The following is a 21268-nucleotide window of genomic DNA, read 5'->3' on the forward strand; positions in this document are numbered from 1 at the left end:
GGTCACAAGTACCTGGTAAGATCTCAAAACAGTAAATACATTTTATGCTGCTTATTCTAGAAATGTGGAGGGGCATAATCGAACGAAAACGTCTATCTCCATGGGCGTTTATCTCCGAGAACGGGTCCATGAAGGGGCGGACCGAACTGTATTTTCGAAAAAAATAGACATCCATGTTTTATTCGACAATTTGTGAGCTGGGCGTTTTTGTTTTTCAGTGATAATGGAAAATGAAAGCACCCAGCTCAAAAATGAATAAATCCAAGGCATTTGTTCGTGGGAGGGGCCAGGATTCGTAGTGCACTGGTCCCCCTCACATGCCAGGACACCAACCGGGCACCCTAGGGGGCACTTTTACAAAAGAAAAAAAAAAAAGTTAAAGAGCTCCCAGATGCATAGCACCTTTCCCTTGTGTGATGAGCCCCCCAAATCCCCCTCAAAACCCACTGCTCACAAGTCTACACCATTACTATAGCCCTAAGGGGTGAAGGGGGGCACCTACATGTGGGTAAAGTGGGTTTGGGGGGGGTTGGACGACTAAGCATTAAGCAGCACAATTGTAACAGGTAGGGGGGGATGGGCCTGGGTCCACCTGCCTGAAGTCCACTGCACCCCCTGCTCCAGGTACCTGCATACTGCTGCCAGGGAGGGGTGGGGATGGACATTTGAGGGTGAAAATAAAAAGTTGGAAACATCATTTTTTGTGGTGGGAGGGGGTTAGTGACCACTGGGGGAGTCAGGGGAGGTCATCCCCAATTCCTCTGGTGGTAATCTGGTCATTTAGGGCACTTTTGGGGCCTTATTCGTGAAAAAAACAGGATCCAGGAAAAGTGCCCTAAATTCTAGCTACAAACGCATACTTTTTTTCCATTATTGGCAAAAGGCGCCCATCTCTGTTTGGGTGATAACCATGCCCCAGTCCCACGTTCACCATGCCTCCGACATGCCCTCGTCAACTTTGTACGCTTCCGCGATGGAGTGCAGTTGAAAACGTCCAAGTTCGGCTTTCGATTATACTGCGTTATTCGTTTTTGTGAGATAAACGTCCATCTCCCGATTTAGGTTCGGAACTTGGGCGTTTTTTCTCATTCGATTATAAGCAGGATAGTCTACTAGTAATGGCGCTGTTCCACTGTATCTCGGTAACAATACCTCACACTTATCAGTCGAAACACAAAAAGTCATGCAGTTAGTAAAAGGTATATTTTAAAGTAGGGAAGTCTCATAAGTTGCTAAGGTTACCATTTCTGTATACCCATGTTTGCGACAGTTGTAATCATCGACATACACTACCACCCTCCTTAAGTAACTTTTATTTATATTTTTACTTTTTATCTTAGTTTTGACTTTTTTTTATATAAAAAGATTACCCTTAGTATGATTATACTAATACTGCATACTCAAGGAGCTTTGTTCATGAACGGTTTGTCAATTTGACAAGTAACGCGTAAATGTATAAATAGCTCACACTAGCTTTAAATGTGCTGTGCGTGACTTTCCCCGACAGGTGCCTGTTTCGCACAAACATGGGCGTAGACTTGGGGGGGGGCGAGGGGGGGCAACTGCCCCCCCAAACGCAGGGCCGGCAAAGGCAGCTCTCCCTTCACCCCACCCTCTCCCCGTTCCTTCTCCTCCACCCCTGGCCCCCCCTGTGAGCCGGCTCTCCTCCCTCCCTTCCGTATCCGTCCCTCACCGACCTGATCTCGAATCCTTTGCCTGCCCGCTAGGCTGCTAGCGCTCTCTCCCCTGCTGGTTCGCGCTTTAAAAATGGCCGCCGAGACTTTCAGATGGCGGCCTCGCGAGAAGTCTCGGCGGCCATTTTGAAGCGTGGAACCGGCAGTGGAGAGTCAGCGCTAGCGGGCCTGGGCAGGTGAAAATTCGAAAGATCGTTGGTGAGGGACGGATCCGGAGGGAGGGAGGAGAACTGGCTCGCTGGGGGGGGGAAGGAACGGGGAGAGGGCGGAATGAAGGGAGGGGAGAGGAGGGTCACTGCTGGACTGAGTGGATGGAGGGCAGGGGGAAAGGAGGGCCACTGGGCATGGGGGCAGGGGAGAGGAGGTCACTACTGGACTGAGTGGATGGAGGGCAGGGGAAAGGAGGGCCACTGGGTATGGGGGCAGGGGAGAGGAGGGTCACTACTGGACTGAGTGGATGGAGGGTAGGGGAAAAGAGGGCCACTGGGTATGGGGGCAGGGGAGAGGAGGGTCACTGCTGGACTGGGTGGATGGAGGGCAGGGGAAAGGAGGGCCACTGGGTATGGGGGCAGGGGAGAGGAGGGTCACTGCTGGACTGAGTGGATGGAGGGCAGGGGAAAGGAGGGCCACTGGGCATGGGGGCAGGGGAGAGAGGGTCACTACTGGACTGAGTGGATGGAGGGCAGGGGAAAGGAGGGCCACTGGGTATGGGGACAGGGAAGAGGAGGGTCACTGTTGGACTGGGGTGGATGGAGGGCAGGGGAGAGAAAAGAAATGCTGGACATGGATGGAGGGGAGGAAAGAGTGAGGAATGGAGATGAGATGAGGGAAAAGGAAGAGAGGAGAAAAACTGCACATGGATGAAGAAAATAGGCAGAAGCTGAGGACCAGAAATGAAGAAGAAAGGAAGAAAGAAAGAATAAATGGAAAGGAAGCCCTGGAAATGGAGTTAAGAGGACAGATGCAGCCCAGAATCGGATACTGGGCCAGCATGATCAGAAAAACAAAGTCACCAGACAACAAAGGTAGAAAAAATCATTTATTTCATTATAGTGTTTGCAATATGTTCACTTTGAGAATCAGGTGCTCAACATTAAAAGTTTATATTTACTTATTTATACCCCCCCACCCCCCAGGCTCTCTCCCCGGCTATAGCCAGCTCTGCAATTTGGTGGGGGGGCGCAGAGGGGGACTGGGGGGAGAGCCTGTTGTTAACATTTGCCAGCACACCACTGCTGTCGCCAAACCCGCTGCCTCTCTGATTCAGTGGCTATCCATTGGCAAACCAACACTGGTTATTCCCAAAAAAGCCAGCTCTTGCTCCCTTCCTTCCTCCATATTAGCATAATTTGCATATACATATATGCAAATGAATATGCTAATATGCCCCGCCCCTTCCTTTGCCCCCCCCAAATGAAACAGTCAAACTACGCCTATGCGCACAAATCAGCTTTCTCAAGGGGTTGTTGCTGCACAAATCAGCAGAGATCTCTGCTGATTTGTGCGGCAACAACCCCTTGAGAAAGCCGATTTTGGGCGCCTCCAACTGCAGTCTGTCGTGGGAACGAACAAAGTTGACAGGGGCGTGTCGGAGGCATGGTGACGGCGGGACTGGGGCATGTTTATCAGCCAAGGAGAGATGGGTGCCCTGGGCCGATAATGGAAAAAAGAAGGGCGGCACAAGCGAGAATTTGGGCCACTTTTTGGACCCTTTTTTTTCCACGAACAAGTCCCCCAAAAGTGCCCCAACTGCCCAGATGACCACCGGAGGGAATCGGGTATGACCTCCCCTGACTCCCCCAGTGGTCACTAACCCCCTCCCACCAAAAAAAAAGAACTTTAAAACCTTTTTTTGCCAGCCTGTATGCCAGGCTGAAATGTCATACCCAGCTCCATGACTGCAGTATGCAGGTCCCTGGAGCAGTTGTTACTGGGTGCATTGGACTTCAGGCAGGTGGACCCAGGCCCATCCCCCCCCCCCCCCCCCTGTTACACTTGTGGTGGTAAATGTGAGCCCTCCAAAACCCACCCGAAACCCACTGTACCCACATGTAGGTGCCCCCCTTCACCCCTTAGGGCTATGGTAGTGGTGTACAGTTGGGGGAGTGGGTTTTGGGGGGGGGGGGGGTTGGGGGGCTCAGCACCCAAGGAGCTATGCACCTGGAAGCAATTTGTGAAGTTCACTGCAGTGCCCCCTAGTGTGCCCGGTTGGTGTCCTGGCATGTGAGGAGGACCAGTGCACTACAAATCCTGGCCCCTCCCATGACCAAATGCCTTGGAGTTGTTCATTTTTGAGCTGGGCGGCTTCGGTTTCCATTATCACTGAAAACCGATACCGCCCATCTCAAATCCGCCCAAATCTGATGCATTTGCCCGGCATCAACCGTATTATCGAAACAAAAGATGGACGCCCATCTTTTTCGAAAATACGGTCTGTCTCGCCCCTTCGCGGACCCGTCCTCGGAGATAGTCGCCCATGGAGATGGGTGTTTGCGTTCGATTATGCCCCTCTATACAAACTACTGAATAAACTAGTAGACACCAAGTCAGTTACCACATCAGACACAGACATTGCACCAGCAGACAAACTTGCCAAATACTTCAAAGAAAAAATTTTCAACCTACGCAACACCATGCCTCAGGAGAACACCAACCTTGATACCTTCCTCGATGAACTAGCCCCACACTCAGGAGAATACCCAACAGACCGAATCTGGTCAAGCTTCAACCAGATCACGGATGACGTGGAGGGGCATAATCGAATGGGGCCGGCCATCTCTAAGGGCGGCCATCTCCAAGGACAGCGCCGCAAAGGGGCGGGGCCAACCATATTTTCGAAATGAGATGGGCGGCCATCTTTCGTTTCAATAATATAGTCGGGGCCGGCCAAATCCCTTAGAGATCGCTGGCGTTAGAGATCGCCGGCATTGGTTTTCTCCGATAATGGAAACTAATGCCGACCATCTCAAACCCGGCCAAATCCAAGCCATTTGGTCGTGGGAGGAGCCATCATTCGTAGTGCACTGGTCCCACTAACTGAATGGAAAAAGCCCTTCCCTTACTAATCTGGAAAGGAACGGGCATGCATGAAGGAAATTGCATGCAAATGAGCTGCTTGCTGTTATCTCATTTGCACACGATTTCCTTCCTAAGGAGGGTGCAACTGCCCAGATGACCACCGGAGGGAATTGGGGAGAACCTATCCTGACTTCCCCAGTGGTGATTAACCACCTCCCACCCCACAAGAAAAACAACTTTTCTTTTTTAGAGTATGTCCTTTGCTATGCCTCTGTCCCTGCAACAGCAGTTTAAGATGTCCTTCCCTGCACCGGCAGTTGAGAATGTCCAAAATGCCTCCAACACCCTCTTCATTTATTTATTTGGATTGTGGATCATAAGTAGAAGCAGTGGGATTTGAACCAGCCACCTCTGGATTGCCAGACCAGTGTGCTAACCACTAGGCCAGTCTGCCACTTCTCCACTTCACTTCCTTGAAATTTGGATGTCCCTGTAGGGGGGCAGTTCAGGATGTCCAAAATGTTTGAAAGAAGGACGTCCATGCCTTCGTTATGCCTCTGCTGACACACACATATCTCCCCCGCCCAGGGACCTACATACTGCCCCCCCCCCCCCCCCCCCCCCCCCCCACAGTGATGACCAAATTTCAAGGAAGTGGAATGGAGGAGTGACAGACTGGCCTAGTGGTTAGAGCACTGGTCATACAGTTAAAAAAAAAAACAAACAAACAGGAAGTAACCTGTTCTGGGGCAGAGGGAGCATGGAACGAGCGGCGCCGACAGGCGCATGGCACCCCCCCCAGCGGCGTGCACCCGGGGCGGACCGCACCCACCCACCCCCAGGAACGCCACTGGTAAGAGGGAACTACCTCCGAGACCTGCTGTAGAGGAGTTTGCATGATTACAACTAAACAGAAAAGAAAACACTGGAACAGAAGTGTATACAAAAGAGGGCATTGAAATAAAATGGCAGCCAGTAAAATTAAAACTGAAAAGATTAGGGTAAACTTAGCAAACTGGTTGTCCTGAAAGTAAAACTGTAGAATTCTTAGCAAGCCTACAAAACTGGTCTGTGACTGGGTGTGGTTTTATTTATTTTTTTTTTTTTTGTGATGAGGCAAAAATAGTGCCAGGCCAGCAGGCTTAACTGCTTCAGGCTAAGAACAGGCAATTGAAGTCTTATCAGTAGGCGGGATCTCAAAGCTTTGACAAAGAAGAGACAGAAAGCTACCTATAAAGGGAAGGGTGCTAGCAATGCATTCATCCTAGACAAAAAAAAGATAATTCATCCATACTATCAGAAATATTCCCTCTAAGCAGGGAAAGAAAAAATGTGTTTAAAAGAAAGGAGGAAGATAAAAAAAAACCTCAGCGTACAACTAAATGAAATATATTCCTTGTTACAGTGCTGTTAGAGCCATAAAGGATGTAAAGAAAGCCTTCTGTGGCCACAGAGGAGGAATTCTCTTTAGCAATCCCGTGAAGCATAATTAAATTGAGTCAATACGTCTCTGCCTAGTAAATTTACGGGCACAGTAGGGCAGACAATAAGAAAACTTATTACTTCTGATCCAGAGAAATGAATTAGAACAAACCCATTTTGGTAACATACTCATGGAATTTCGAGACATTTTAAGATGGTGCTCTAAATCAGCTAGTGTTTTCTCCATACGTTCAAGACCCTCCGTAAAAGTATCAGTAGGGCCATGCAATGAGGAAGGTTTTAATGAATCTCCTACTGGACCTGCTTTTGTCTGGTACTGGGGTGAGATCGACGATTCCTTTAATTTGGACTGTGGCAGGGGTAGAGGCACGAAATATAGTATGGGATGGGATGGGATCCCTGAACCCTATAAGTTCATGTGGGGAACTATCATCATTTAAAATATCAGTATCAGGCATTTTAAGGTCGGTTTTTAATCCAGCTAATACATACGCTCGAGGTTTCTGGTGAGAATATTCTTAGGGGTTAAGCATCGAGAATCATGAATTTGGGGAACCTCTGGGTCTGCAGCATTAGCTGAGAGTGGCGTAATATCAACCGTGCCTTTAATTTGGACAGTAGTGGGACAGGGTAAAAAATCTGCAGAAGGTTGTAAGTCTTGATTTAAATCAGAATTTTTCAATTCCTGTGGCAAATCAGGATATAATTTTTTATAACCTATAGCCGTGCCACAAGGTAATAATTTAGCAGCTTCTGTGGTTTCTAAACCTGTGGGTGCACCGTAAGGTGGGGGATCCACAGGGGCTGTAGGAGGAAGATGAGGAAATTTAATAGAGTCAGGCAGGGATTTTAACTGTGTATCTCCAACTAAAATCCATTTATTTATAGCTTTCATATGCTTAGTGCGAGAAGAACCCTTTTTGTAAGTCTCATTATATTTAATTAGTGTGCGCAAAATATTTGGGTCAAAAGATCCTTGAGGGGGCCAACAAAGATTAATCTGTTTCTTATTCCATTTATGCCAATTATTACAAAGTTTAGTAAGATTCTTTTTTCTAAGGGAAAGTACTTAACAACTACCTCCAAAAGTGTAAGCATTCTTATATATACAATTGGCCTTATATTATTAAAAGAAAATTAATACTTACCACTGTGTATGAAAACCTGCACTGGCGATGTCCCAGAGATCCTGTGACTGAATCTGGCAACAATCACCGAATAGAAGATATGCTTATCCCAGAAATCCCGCAGCTGAATTCGGATAAACTTCTTTCAAAACTAAACATGTGTCAGAAAATCCTGCAGCTTGAATTCAGACACAATCTTCTGCTTGTGGAGTCCCTTTGTCCAGCGTCCCGGGCAACTGGACTCCGCCTTTTCACAGTCAGAGGGCGCCAAATGTTTTTAATTAAAATAAGGCTGCTTGTATCACCTCCCAAATTAGTACTTACTAACCACCCACAATTTAGGGAAATGAAAGACTAAGAAAGCCGCATCGTATGCGAGAAGCAATTCTTTATTCTTACCAAGAGAAAGTACATTACAAATGCTAGTTTCTCATGGGGAGCGCAGGGGACCCAAACATGTGGTCTCCCCAACGTAATGCTCTGATACAGCTATTTATATACCTTTTGTGTTAAGCAAGGCCTTAGCACTTATCTTCCTGAGAAATCATTCTGTCTTCTATTCACACCATCTATCCTACATCACTAAATCTCACATGCTTCTGTTCATCCATAATTGCACCTTTCCAAGGCCCGTTTGCACATAACAATGTCTTATCAGATCATAAGTTCCTGGGCCTCATGATTTATATCCTTTGCCCTTTTTGACTCCGCTCTAGGGTGGACAACTAAGTTTATAGTGTTTACTTACGTGCTAGCGGACCATGAGCTCTGATTCAGTAAAAAGGTCAACTAAGGGACACTTCAGTACTTAGGCCTATCAGCCTATATGTTCTTTTAAGCCTTTGCTTAATCATGGTTCATAGTTCATAGTTCATAACTAGCACTATAGAAATAATAAGTAGCAGTAATAGTAGTAGTATCCATAATATACAATACTACAAGCTGCGTGTGTATGTGGTTTTTTAATGCACAAGAACAGCAGAGTAGAGAAAGCCAAGAATAAACTGCTTTGGCAAAGCTGAATCTATAGTTCTCCAGACTGGAACACAGGTGTCTGGAATTGAGTTGCATAATCATACTTTTTTATTCCCCCTTTCCCCACCTTGAAGTCTTGATTCCATACCATCTTCCCCTCTAGTTTGGCAAAGCATTTAATGTGCCATATACTGTCAGTCCCTTAAAGGTGTAAGAGCCAAAATCATTCAGATCAAAGCCAAGATGATCTCTTACCATTCTAAGGGTCTTAATAATATCCTGTAAATGCTTGTCAAAATAAATATGCTTTTAACTACTCCAATGTCAAGGTCCTGAGCATCTTTACTGTTTTTTTGCCATCATTGACCCAGGAATGTAGCGGGACCAGTGGAGGTGGAAGCCAGTGAGTGAGTGAGCAGGTGGGGAAGGTAAAGTTAGGGATCGGGAGGCTTACCCTCTTCAAGCCTCTTATATGAGGCACTTATGTGGACAGGGCTTGATTTGCAGAGACAAGGGATGTGGAACTGTGGAACCAGAGGAGGTGGCAGGCAAGAGCAGGAGCAACAGAAGATGGGCTGCATTAAGGAACAGAGTGTCGGTTCTCTTCCCTATATCAGTCCCTCTACCCCTTCCCTGTAGGCTACTTGGAAGGGAAAGTCTGGGGTTCCTCACTTCTGCTGATCTTGCTCTGGAGTCTGAAAAGTAGTGGCAGAACTGGATTCCAGACCATTCCCCTGAAATTAAGTCCTCATTGTGGAAGATCATCAATGAGAAGGCAAAGCAATTGGACAAACTCTGATTGCTCCTACTGTTAGTTGTGCTCTGGATCTCTTCAGGTGGTGGGGCAGAAGGATCACTGCCAGCCATGATACTCCTCCTACTGACATCTCCTAGTGCTCTGTGGTTGGGCCAAGGGGCACTGAAGATACCTGAGCCAAAAGTGGATGGGCCTTAAGATTTTACACTTTTATTTTCTTGTATAAAGCACTCCCTCCTGATTGGCAAGAGCAGTGCAAAATGAGTTCTAAGAGGTGATGAAAATTGTGACTTGCACTCTAGATCAGTGGTTCCCAAATTGTGGATTGTGACCCCAAATGGGGTTGCAAAACTCTCATTTGGAATCATGACCACAGCAGCAAGAAAATGGCACCATCAGTCCGAGTAGGCTGATAGGGTGCTATAATTTGGCCTGAGTGGGCTAAATGGGAGGCAGGGCTGCAGCAGAAGTGTTCGCTGAGAGGCTACAAGTTGGCATGCACGGAAGAAAAAGGTTAGGCTGGGTTGCAAGACTGATTTGAGCTGGGAAATTGGATCACAGTCCAAAACAGTTTGGTAAGCACTGCTCTAGACAGAAGGAAACATTTCACCTCATGTACCAGGTTAAGCTCCCCAATGACTTGCATTTATTTAAGGTACCCCAATGGTTAATGGAGCAAATATTTACAGAAGAGGCAAACACATTTTTTTTACAATTAATAGTCTTTTAAATAGGTAAGAAATACAGTCTAGATTTTCCTCTTACGCTAAGCCATGTTTTGTTTTCATTTGAAGGAAATCCCTTCTCCTTAGAAAAACAGGTAAAGTATTAATCTGATACTGGTGAGATTAGTTTCCCTGGGTCAACAATATTTGCCTTCAACAAAAGTTTCCATCTGTATTCCATCAATATTGTTAAATCTGTCAGTGTATAATTTTCAGACCACGATTACAACACATAGGGGCTGTCGCTTTTTCTCCACAAAGGCCTAATTAAGAAACTTCAGGGATCCCAGAGTACAAGTGATCATGCTGTTGGATCTTTTAAAAGTAGATAATCAACCTGTCCGTATTTAGACAAACCGAATTTGCCATAATAATCAAGGAAAGAGTATACACCGATTGATTGTTTCTTTGATTATTACACCATGAAAAAGCACTTGCATAACTTTATGCCTGTTTTTGAGTGGCTACTTTTCCAAGGAAAAATGACACACATCAAGGGTAATTTCATAAAGACATTTTCATGCACAGATGTCATGGTATATAAAATGCTTTTTATAAAATTACCCTGCACACACAGTGCAAGCAATGACAAGAGCACATATGATTCTGCACAACTTTGGTGTAAAAATATTGTAGAGTTGAACTTGAGGTGTGGGTGGAGTTTTACAAGCTTATTTTTTAAAATATGCATGATTGCATGTATTGTATGTGCATACATTTACATCTGCAACAGGAAGTTGCTTCAGAAAGGGCAGGACGTGGCTGAAGGAAGGCCTCCGGGATTGGTTGAAGCAGCCTGCTATTGCTGACACTGCCTAGAAAGTGGAAAGGAAAGAAGAGAATAGCATTACAGCTTATGCTAGCCCTGGAGAGAGCTAATGCATGAGTTTGGACCACTTAAGTGTAGGAGTGGAGGAGTATCCTAGTGGTTAACGCAGTGGACTTTGATCATGGGGAGCTGAGTTCAATTCCTACTGCAGGGCTTTGTGACTCTGGGCAAATCACTTAACCCTCCATTGCCCCTGGTACAAAATAAGTACCTGAATATATGTAAACTGCTTTGAATGTAGTTGCAAAAACCTCAGAAAGGCAGTATATCAAGTCCCATTTCCTTGCCCTTCCCTTCCCCTTAAGTGTGTGAGTTGGATAAGGTGCCCAAATGTGTGTGTCACACACTGAATGTGTTTGATTTGGTATGTCTGCTTTTCTCCATTCTTTCCAGTTTCTGCAGCCACTGCCCTGCCCTTTCCTATCCCTGAAATGGTCAAAGTTTAGGCTTATCATCTCACGTGACTTGTATTATACAAGTTTATTGATTTTAAATGCAAACTATTCAAGTGCACTTCCTGCTTGGGCTGAGGAATGAGCAAGGCCCTTCCCGTACTTTCTGCTTACTGTTGAGCACCAGCAGTAACTAACACAGACTCTATCCCTGTGACAGATAGGCTGAGACATCCTAAGACCAATTCTGGTAAGTGAATTTAGGGGACTGCATCATTGATACCAAAGTTGCACAGTATTACATGTGTATCTGATACCACTCACAGAATACAAAATCTATAACACATAAGGCTCCCTTGGTTGCTCTTTACCTCCAAGCATGTACACCACTGATAGTATTTATGTATGTGTCTGCATCCATTGCTATACTTCAATGTCTCTGTAAAACCAGCTGCATATTCATTACAATTCTTTGAAAAAATAAATAGGAGGAATATTTCTAGTAATCAGTATATAAGATGGGTCACTTAAATCTAGGTAAGCCTGCCTTTCACCACAGCTTATTCTACGCCAAGCATGTAGTGTTTCTGTACATACATAAATAGTATTTATTTATTTGTTGCATTTGTATCCCACATTTTCCCACCTAATTGCAGGCTCAATGTGGCTTACATAGTACCAGAGAGGCATTTGCAGACTCCGATATGAACAAATACAAAGTTTTGTTATGGTAGGATAAAGTTCATGTGGCACAGCCACATTAGGGAGTCGTTCAACAGTAGAGTTGTGTTATGTCCGCCAAGTAATTTGGTTTTGTTGTGTTGCCGGGATCTGTCATTTAAGTTGGATCAGTAGGGTATGCCTTTTTAAATAGGTTAGTTTTTAGTGATTTCTGGAAGTTTAGGTGGTTGTACGTCGTTTTCAAGGCTTTAGATAAAGCGTTCCACAGTTGTGTGCATATGTAGGAATAACTGGATGCGTAAGTTGATTTGTATTTAACTTCAAGAGTGAAACTTCTCATGCTTGTACTAGCATCCATACATGACAAGCTCCCTGGGATGCTTGCTTTCTACCTCAGTATCAACCCACAAAGACACTTCCCTTATGTGTCCAGTATTTTACAGACCACACATAATTAATAACTATCATTTTTCTGCTATCGAGAAGGGAAAAAACTCAGATACATACAGGTATAAATTTTACATAACCTGTTCTCATCAACCACTGGCTTAAAAATCCTTCCCCATTTTTATTCATACAAAAATTTTTTTTTAAATCAATTTCTAGTTACTTAGCTTTTAGCAGGTATCTAGGTCTCTCCAACGTTGGCCACTGTCTCGCAGTGCCAAACTGCTGCATCAGGGAGTAACAGACCTTCTTTCAATAGTGTTCTCTAGTACTGAGCAGTATTCTGTAAGGGGCTCTTTTACTAAGTTGTGGTAAAAGGTGGCCTGCGCTAGTGTGGGCATGTGAGGGGCCATTTTTTTACCACAGGGGGTAAAAAGGCCTTTTTTAAATGGGGCCGTAAATGGCTGTGAGCTAATATTAAAAGTAACACGTGGCTATTTACTGCCTGAGGCCTTACTACCATCTATTTATTTATTTATTTTTATTGCATTTGTATTTGCAGGCTCAATGTGGCTTACATAGTTTTGTTAACATTGTCATTGCAAGGTGACATATACATATACCATCTATTTACTAGGCGGTAAGGGCTCATGTGGTAATCAGTCAGTGCGTGGCAATGGGCCATGCTGCTGATTACCCCTGGGAACACCCCTGTGGTAGAAAATTATTTTCTACCATGGGAAACAGCACATGCAAATTTTGCAATTATCACTGCCACCGCGCTACCCCAGCGGTAGTGCTGATTTTGCATGTGCTAACCACGTGGTAGCCCTACCGCGGCTTACTAAAAGGGCCCCTAAGTTATATGTGTAAGTGGGAGCCCCACTCATGTAATCACCAAAATCATGACAGAAATAGGATTGAAATAAACCACCAAAATCTTAATAATGGGGGGAAAAGACTATAAACAGCACCTAAAAAACTGACGCCAAAACAAACCATGCCGAATGTTAGGCCCAGTTTATTGAATAGCGCTTAAGCCCAGGGATCATGCCTATATTTAGGTACGGAGCCTCCTTATTCTATAATTATGCACGTAACTAAAAGTCACATCCCCGATCTGCCCATGGCCCTCCCATTTCCACGCCCCCTATTCTGACTAACATGTAAAACTTAGGTGCAAGATTGACATGCATACATGTTAATTGAATCTAATTAGTGCCAATAACTGCTTGTTAAAAAGCCAATAATTGGCACTAATTATCTCATTATTCAATTAAAATGTGCTTGCAATTTTTAGAGCTTTTTCTAGAATTAGGGGACTATGTACAGTTATTTATTTATTTATTTTAGTGCATTTCTATCCCACATTTTCCCACAAGTGCAGGCACAATGTGGCGTACAGTAGTTCAAGAAAAATTACAATTACAGTTGAAAGGAATATGGTTTTGTGTTGTCAGGGAAAATAATGAGTAAATAAATTGTGGGCATATCTCGTGTCCCACCCATGCACTGCCCCCCTTGCAAATACATGCTATCTAGGATAAGTGGGTATTTGCATAATCGTTTTTAGACACCCTGCTAGCTCTTACGCAGAGGGTACATTTCTTCATGTAAGTGCTAGTATTCTAGACATTTATGTAGACAAGTGGCACAAAAGTGCAGCACCCAAATTATAAGCTACACATTTCCTCTTAAGTCTCCCCCCCGCCCACCCCATCCCCACCCTGCCCCACTCCTAACAGCATTGAATCCTACTTCTGCTGGTGGGGATGCCCAAGCCCCACCAGCTGAAGAAGTCCACTGCCCGAGTCCAAGTTCCATGCTACTTGCACAGCAAGAAATCAGTGGTATGCTTCAGCCACCAACACTTGCATTCCCATGCATGCTCTCCTTCTCTCCCCCCCCTTCCATCCAGTGTTTGCCCTCCTTCTCTCTCCATTTTCATCCAACGGCTGCCCTCCTTATCTCTCCCCTTCCATCCAGTGTCTGCCCTCCTTCCCTTCCATCCCTCACTCTCTCACCAGTTTCACCTGCCTCTGCCCTCTCTTTCCCTTCCACCCTTCCATCCAGCCTAAGCCCCCACTCTTTCTCCTCCCAAATCCAGTATCTGCCTTCTCTCTGTCCCCACTGCCCCCACACACACCCATCACTGCCGATGCCAATGCTGCTTCTGTAGATGAGCAGCAGCAGCAGCGGCAAAACAAGCTGCAGCTATGCGGGACTGGACTCTCCATACATGCAACTGCTGGCCGTGCCCTGGAACAGGAAGTGATGCTTGAGGGGGCAAGATTGTCTACCACGTATATGAAGAGTCCAGCTCCACATGACTGTACCTTGTTTTGCCGCAGCTACTGCTCATCTAGAGAAGCAGCAGCAACAGGGATGGGTGTGCTTGGAGGGACTTAGACATCATATCGAAAATGCCTCTCTTTGTGTAACATTGGAAGAGTAACTGGTCTGAGAGGTGAGACCGCAATGGGGTTCACAACTTTCAAACCTGTGCCAATTCTGGCCCAGATGCTCAAAGGTTTCCATTAAATACCGCATGAGTCTATATCTGTGGTTGAAACAGCGATCGATGCTCAAGGGAAATCACATGCAAATGAGATGTGTGGAAATTCTGCAAGCGGCTCAGTAGGGAAAGCACCTGGCATGTGCATAGAACAGTCTCATGGTAATCGTTGATGTTATATGCATGCCCAAGGAAAAAAGGCAACAACCACATCATATTTGTGCATCCTCTGATGTGACGTCACATTTTCGTTCCACAACAACTTTTTAACACTACTGTTACGTGTGGAACACACACATATAATAAATGCACATGGCACATTTAACACACATGTGCAATATTATTAATGCTGTGTGCTCCTCTATTTACACTTGAAAATAAAAAGATTTATAAAAAATGCAAGCAGACTGCTCCACCGAGAACATAGGTTTCCTTACTAGATTCTAGCCTAATACTAATACTATATTAATAAATATATCTCTAAGGTAGAAATTTTTCCACACTAGTACACATACTGGGTGTAATTTTATAACTGTCATTTCTCTGCACATATGTGTATAATGCTCCTTTATAAAATTACCTCCCCCCCCCCTCCCCCATGTAGAAGTATTTGTAGTAGCAAGATCGGGGCAGAGTTCAGGCAGAGTATGGGTGGAGTTGCAATTTATACACATACCCCCAGATTCTACATATGACAGTTACATTTGTGTGCAAAAATTTGGGCACACTCCCTAGATGTGTGTGCAAATTAATTGGCTAATGATCCAATTAACATCAATAATTGGGTGCTAACAACCAATTTTGAAGTTAATTGGCACTCATCTACCTGTGCTATTCTATAAGGCATAATGCACAACTCTAATAGAATGAAACTGAGAAGAGGTGTGGCTATGGGAGGGGCATAGGCATATAAGGGGCATTCTGAAAAGTTACACGTGTTGTTACAGAGTACTACCTCAGTGCGCCTAACTTGGGCACCAACATTTATACTAGATTTCAGCAGGTGTAAGTCTGGCGCCCAAAGTTAGGTGTGAGAATCAGCACTAATGAGTGTGATTCTATAAAGGGCATGAGTGCTGTTTATAGAATCCCCCCATACCTTTTAATATATACACTAGTAAAAAAGACCCGTTTCGGTATGAAATGAAACGGGCGCTAGCAAGGTTATCCCTCTCTCCCTCCCTCGCTCTCTCCCTCCAAGTCCCACGGCCCCCTTTCTTCCCTTCCGATTTCCAGGCCCTCCCTCCCTCTCTCTCTCTCCTTCCCTCTGTCCCTCCCCCGAGTTCCAGTCCCCCCTCCTCTCTGACTCACAGACACGTCCTTGCAATGCCTCCACCCGCGACCTTCCCCTCCCCGACACTGGCCCCGCCCATCCCCCTATGTGCACGTCGCCCCTCCTCCAAAATCGCCAACCCCCCTCTGCTACCCTCCCCCCCTCTTACCGGGGTCTCGGCGGCAGCGCCTCGCAAGTCTGCTGCCTTCCCTTCTCTTCGCTCTCAGCTCTGACTCTGGTCCCACCCTCATTTCCTGTTTCCGCACGGGCGGGACCAGAGTCAGAGCTGACAGCGAAGAGAAGGGAAGGCAGCAGACTCGTGAGGCTCTTCACTGCTGCCTCCGGGACCCCGGTAAGAGGGGGGGGGAGGGGAGGGTATCAGAGGGGGGTTGGCGATTTTGGAAGGGGGGCGACGTGCACTTAGGGACGTCTCTGCCCGCTCCCGCTGTTCTTCAACACGCATCTCTCACTGGGATCGTAACCCCCTGCTGACGTCAGGCAAGCAGGGTTCTACTGCTGGCCAGTGGCGTCAGCAGGTGGTTACGATCCCAGGTAGACACTTTAGAACGTTCTCATAGCAAATTATTATATTAGATGATCATGTTTGTATGACTATACAAGTAAATCTGCTCTCAAGCTAGAGGAAATGTACATGAGTTTCTTTTATCCATGATTTCTGCAGGATCTGTGCCAGTATTTTATAAAGACACTAGGAAAAAATGCCCGTTTCTGAGCGGAATTAAACGGGCACTAGCAAGGGGCCCCCTCCCTCCGTCCGTCGAAGCTACTTGCCTTGTTCGCTGTGGGCCGTTTCGGCCCTCGAGTGTCAATAGCTCCGCCCTCAACGTCATGACGTTTATACGCGTCATGACGTTTTGACGCAAGGGCGGTGCAGACACTCCAGGGCACACCGGATATCTCGGGCGCCTCAACTTCCGTGGAGGCTTCAGAACGTTGGGGTTGCCTTTTATATAGATAGAAGATATTGGTGCCGTGGATCTGTATAAAATAGGCTGCATGTAGGCTTCCTCCCTCCCCCCCCCCCCCCCCCTCAATCCAGGCCACCAGTTATTGCTAGAGTTCCAAGAACTACCTTGGGAGTTGTATAAATATCATACTCCACTGTACCTTAGGATAACATTTGGAGGTTTAATACAACTTCAAAACAACATTAGGGAAAGCAATGAAAGTCAAAAAAGGTGACTGATATGGAAAGAGAGCCAGTGGCAATTTTTAAGGAGAAGGGAGTAGGGAGCTTAGGGAACGGAAGGCAAGGAACAGGTTCCACCTTACACATTCAGTAGGGTATTTGATTTTGCCCGTTTTGAGAAGTACCTGATCCCCTGTTTCATTTCACTTATTAGATAAGAACAATTGCCTCAAAATAAGGGTGATGAATTTGATATACTGCTTTTCTATGGTATAACCAAAGCCGTATGCATATTATATACAGGTACTTTCTTTCTCCCTAGTGGACTCACAATCTAAGTTTTGTACCTGGGGTGATAGAGAGTTAAGTGTCTTGCCCAGGATCTCAAAGATCTGCGGTGGAACCAGAACTCATTTCTGCTGTGTTGCAGCCCACTGTACTAACCAGTAGGCTACTCTTCCACTCCCCACACTAAATTAGTTCATTTTATTACTTTATTTTTTGTCTATTAGATTGTAAGCTCTTTGAGCAGGGACTGTCTTTCTTCTATGTTTGTGCAGCGCTGCGTATGCCTTGTAGCGCTATAGAAATGCTAAATAGTAGTAGTAGTATCCCCCAAATTCCATATAGTGCGACTTGAGATGTGAATGCAAATCTGAGCATATTCTGATTTGTGCGCACAACTTAATTGGTTAACAAGCTAATCAGTGCCGATAATTGGATGTTATCAAGCAATCATTGGCACTAATTGGCACTAATTACAATTTATACACATTACTCGCTAAGTGTATTCTATAAAGTAGCCCGTGTAAATTCTACCATGTCGATCTCAAAAGGGAGAATGGCCATGGGTGGAGCATGGGCAGGTCATGGGTGTTCCTAAACTTTACGCACAGTGTTATAGAATAACCTGTTCCACACCTAAAGTTAGGCATGGGCATTTACAACAGGTTTTCATTGGTGTAAATGACTGTGCCTAAATTGTAGCCACATGGATAGCGCTATGCCTATTCTGTAAACTGTGCCTAAATTTAGTCACAATGTGTAGAATATACATAGTCATGTTTTCCATCTGCGCCAATTTTTTGGGCACCAAATATAAAATCTGAGCCTATGTGACTACATACTGCCAGATTCTATATATCGCTCCTAGTGTTTCGCACCAAAATCCAAACATATTCTATAATAACGTGCATAACTTAATTGGCTTAATAAGCCATATCTAGCGCTCACCCTCAATCCAATTCTCTGGTCATCCAGTCAAAGAATTCAATCACGATTTACCTTTGGTAATACCATGTTGCCTCAGATCTTGTAACTCAATCCTTTCCTTCAGCAACACTTCCATTACTTTTCCAATAACCAAAGTGAGGCTTACCAGTCTGTAGTTTCCCACTTCTTCTCTGTCGTCACTTTTGTGAAGAGGGACTACATCCGTTCTTCTCCAATCCCACGGAACCTCTCCCATCTCCAAGGATTTATTAAACAAATCTTTAAGAGAACCCACCGGAATCTCTGTAAGCTCCCTCAATATCCTGGGATGGATCCCATCCGGTCCTATGGCTTTGTCCACTTTCAATCTTTCAAGTTGTTCATAAACACTTTCGTCTGTGAATGGTGTGATATCTATCCTTATATGTGCCTTTACCAGCTGATCGTGGTCCTTCTCCAGGATTTTCTTCCGTGAACACAGAAGAAAAGTATTTGTTTACCACGCTCACTTTTTCATCGCTCTCCATAAAGCTGTCCACAGCATCTTTCAACCTCATAGTTTCATTTCCAGCCTTCCTTCTTTCACTAATATACCTAAAAAAAAAAAAATTGTCTCCCTTCCTTGCATTTCTAGCCATTTGCTCTTCTGCCTCTGCTTTCGCTAGATGTATCTCTCTCTTGGCTTCTTTCAGTTTCTCCCAGTATACTTTTCTGTGTGGATTTGTCAGGCGCCATATGTAGAATCTGACCCATAAAAAGCTAATAATGCAAAAGTACTTTTAGGATGGTCTCATTAAAAGAGAGCTCATTACTAAAGCAGTTTTTGTTCACTATACTATCTTGGGCAGTTAGCTATGATCTCAGACTCACAAAAAAACCCAAAGATTTTGGATCAGCTCCTTGTGACTCTGGGCAAGTCACTTAGCCCTCCATTGCCCCATGTAAGCCGCATTGAGCCTGCCATGAGTGGGAAAGCGCGGGGTACAAATGTAACAAAAAAAAAATCATACATGTTTGGGTCACAATATTTATTTATTTATTTATTTGTGACATTTCTATCCCACATTATCCCAAACAAGTCTGAATTCAATGTGGCTTACAATAAACAGTATAGGATACATAACAAAGAATAATGCATAAGAAAGTAATATGTTGTAAGAATCCAATTTTACAATACAATATTATAAACATACCGGGATAGCTATGGATGTTTAACATTTATAAAATCTATTATGAATGAGAAATTGTACATGAAGTAAGAGAAAGTTAATGGTAAATAGAGTAATGCCGACTGGTTCTGGATTTAGAAGGGTACATAGTGTTGAGACTGTTGATTATTTAAAGAGAAATATGGATAATAAAACATTTTTTGGCTTGTCTCTGTAGATTTAGATCTGTTGATTCACACACTAAAAGATTTATGAATAACTGGACAGGTTCTTCAATGGTTTATTTCATATTTGAAGGGGAGATCTATGATTGTTCGGAGTGGTTCTCAGGTTTCAGCCTCAGCTGCAGTTGACTGTGATGTGCCTCAAGGATTGGTATTGTCCGCATTACTGTTTAACTTATTGGCATCATTGGGTTAAGTTTTCTGGGATCTGGATATTTGTTATCACTTTTATGCAGATAATGTCCAATTTTTTTCGCAACAGTTTCATGGGGGGATGTTTTGAATGACCAACTGAACATGTACATGAGAAAAGTAAAACAATGGATGGTTGCTGTGAAGAGTCCAGCAGAACGGGCAAGAAAACCTTTAGGCAAGGGCCTCGGAAGGGCAAACAGTATCCTAAGAACTCAAGGGACTACAAATCCCAGCTTCCCCGAGGAAGGTTGCACGCTTCTGTCTGACAGGGTAGGCCTTTCCATTAGAGAGTTGCACGGGGACAGAAATCTTACCCATCCCCGCCCGTCCCTGCTAGAATCTCATCCATCCCCACCTGTCCCCACTGGAATCTTACCCATCCCCGCAAAAATTTAATCCATCCCATCCCGTCCCCACAAGAATTTAACCCATCCCCACCCATCCCCGCAAGAATTTAATGTTACATAAAAGAAAATTCTGGTCAGCTCCCTCAGTCTGTCTCTGGATTTGAGCCATATCACTGTAGGCAAGGAAGGAATGGAAGCTGAAACTTAGAACACTCTGGTGTGCACATGTAAGATTTGTCTCTGATTTCTGGCAGTGTGTGCTGAGAGGTCAACACATGCACGCGCCAGTAGGTCAGGTGACATCCGATGCTCTTGCCTGTGTCAGAGCTGAGGTCTGCGCCTCAGCCTGGGAGCAAAGAGGATTAATTTTAACATAGTAAGTGACAGCAAATAAAGACCTGAACGGTCCATCCAGTCTGCCCAATAGTCACACTCATTATCAATTCATGATTAAATCAATGAGTGTGATATTATATACTTTCTTTCGTGTTTCTGGAACATAGACCATAGAAGTCTATCTGGCCCTATACTTATGTTCTAGCTGCTGGAGTTCTCGCTGAAGCCCACTCCAGTCTATTCATCTTCTCATTTGTGGGATACAGACCGTAAAAATCTGTCCACCACTGTCCTTTTGTTCCAGCCACTGAAGTTGCTGTCTAAGCCCTTTCTAGCCCATCCTAAACCAGACTGCCATATATTAGACACAGACCATACAAGTCTGCCTGGTATCAGCCCTAGTTAATCACAGCCAGAGTCGCCATCTAAGCGTCACTTCACACATCCACACACATGCAGCCATTTAAGGTTAGGATTTTTATAACTTCCATTTTCCAATTAGAGATCCTCTGTGTTCATCCCACGCCTTTTTGAATTCCATCATCATTTGTGTCTCTACCACCTCCTTATTGGAAGACTTTCCACATTTGTGCTGTTAAAGCAAGGAGGAAGAGGAGGAGGAGGAGACAGCACTCAAGGTACTCGGTAGATGAGAGGCTGATGCAGTGCAGCTTACACTTCCACGGGAACCCTGCAGAACTGCTTCCATCCCCGCGGGAACCCCGTAGGACCTGCTTCCGTCCCTGCGGGAATTCCACGGGTTCTACGGGATTCCCGTGAACCCCGTTCCCGTGCAGCTCTCTACTTTCCATTCCAATG

At 44.9% G+C, this 21268-nt stretch overlaps 2 protein-coding genes across 2 annotated transcripts in view; both read left to right on the forward strand.

Moving 5' to 3' along the window:
* LOC115474633 (sulfotransferase 1C4-like) overlaps positions 1-21268 on the forward strand; it is a 313490-nt gene that overhangs the window by 92124 nt on the left and 200098 nt on the right. The gene's annotated exons all lie outside the window — the stretch shown is intronic.
* The window catches only part of LOC115474631 (sulfotransferase family cytosolic 1B member 1-like), a 52453-nt gene continuing 42313 nt past the window's right edge, over positions 11129-21268 (forward strand). Inside the window, exon 1 of the mRNA XM_030210200.1 lies at positions 11129-11210. The gene's annotated coding sequence lies outside the window, so the exon portion shown is untranslated. The remainder of the gene's footprint in view (positions 11211-21268) is intronic.

This window comes from Microcaecilia unicolor, chromosome 7, assembly GCF_901765095.1.
Source record: "Microcaecilia unicolor chromosome 7, aMicUni1.1, whole genome shotgun sequence".
NCBI lineage: Eukaryota > Metazoa > Chordata > Amphibia > Gymnophiona > Siphonopidae > Microcaecilia > Microcaecilia unicolor.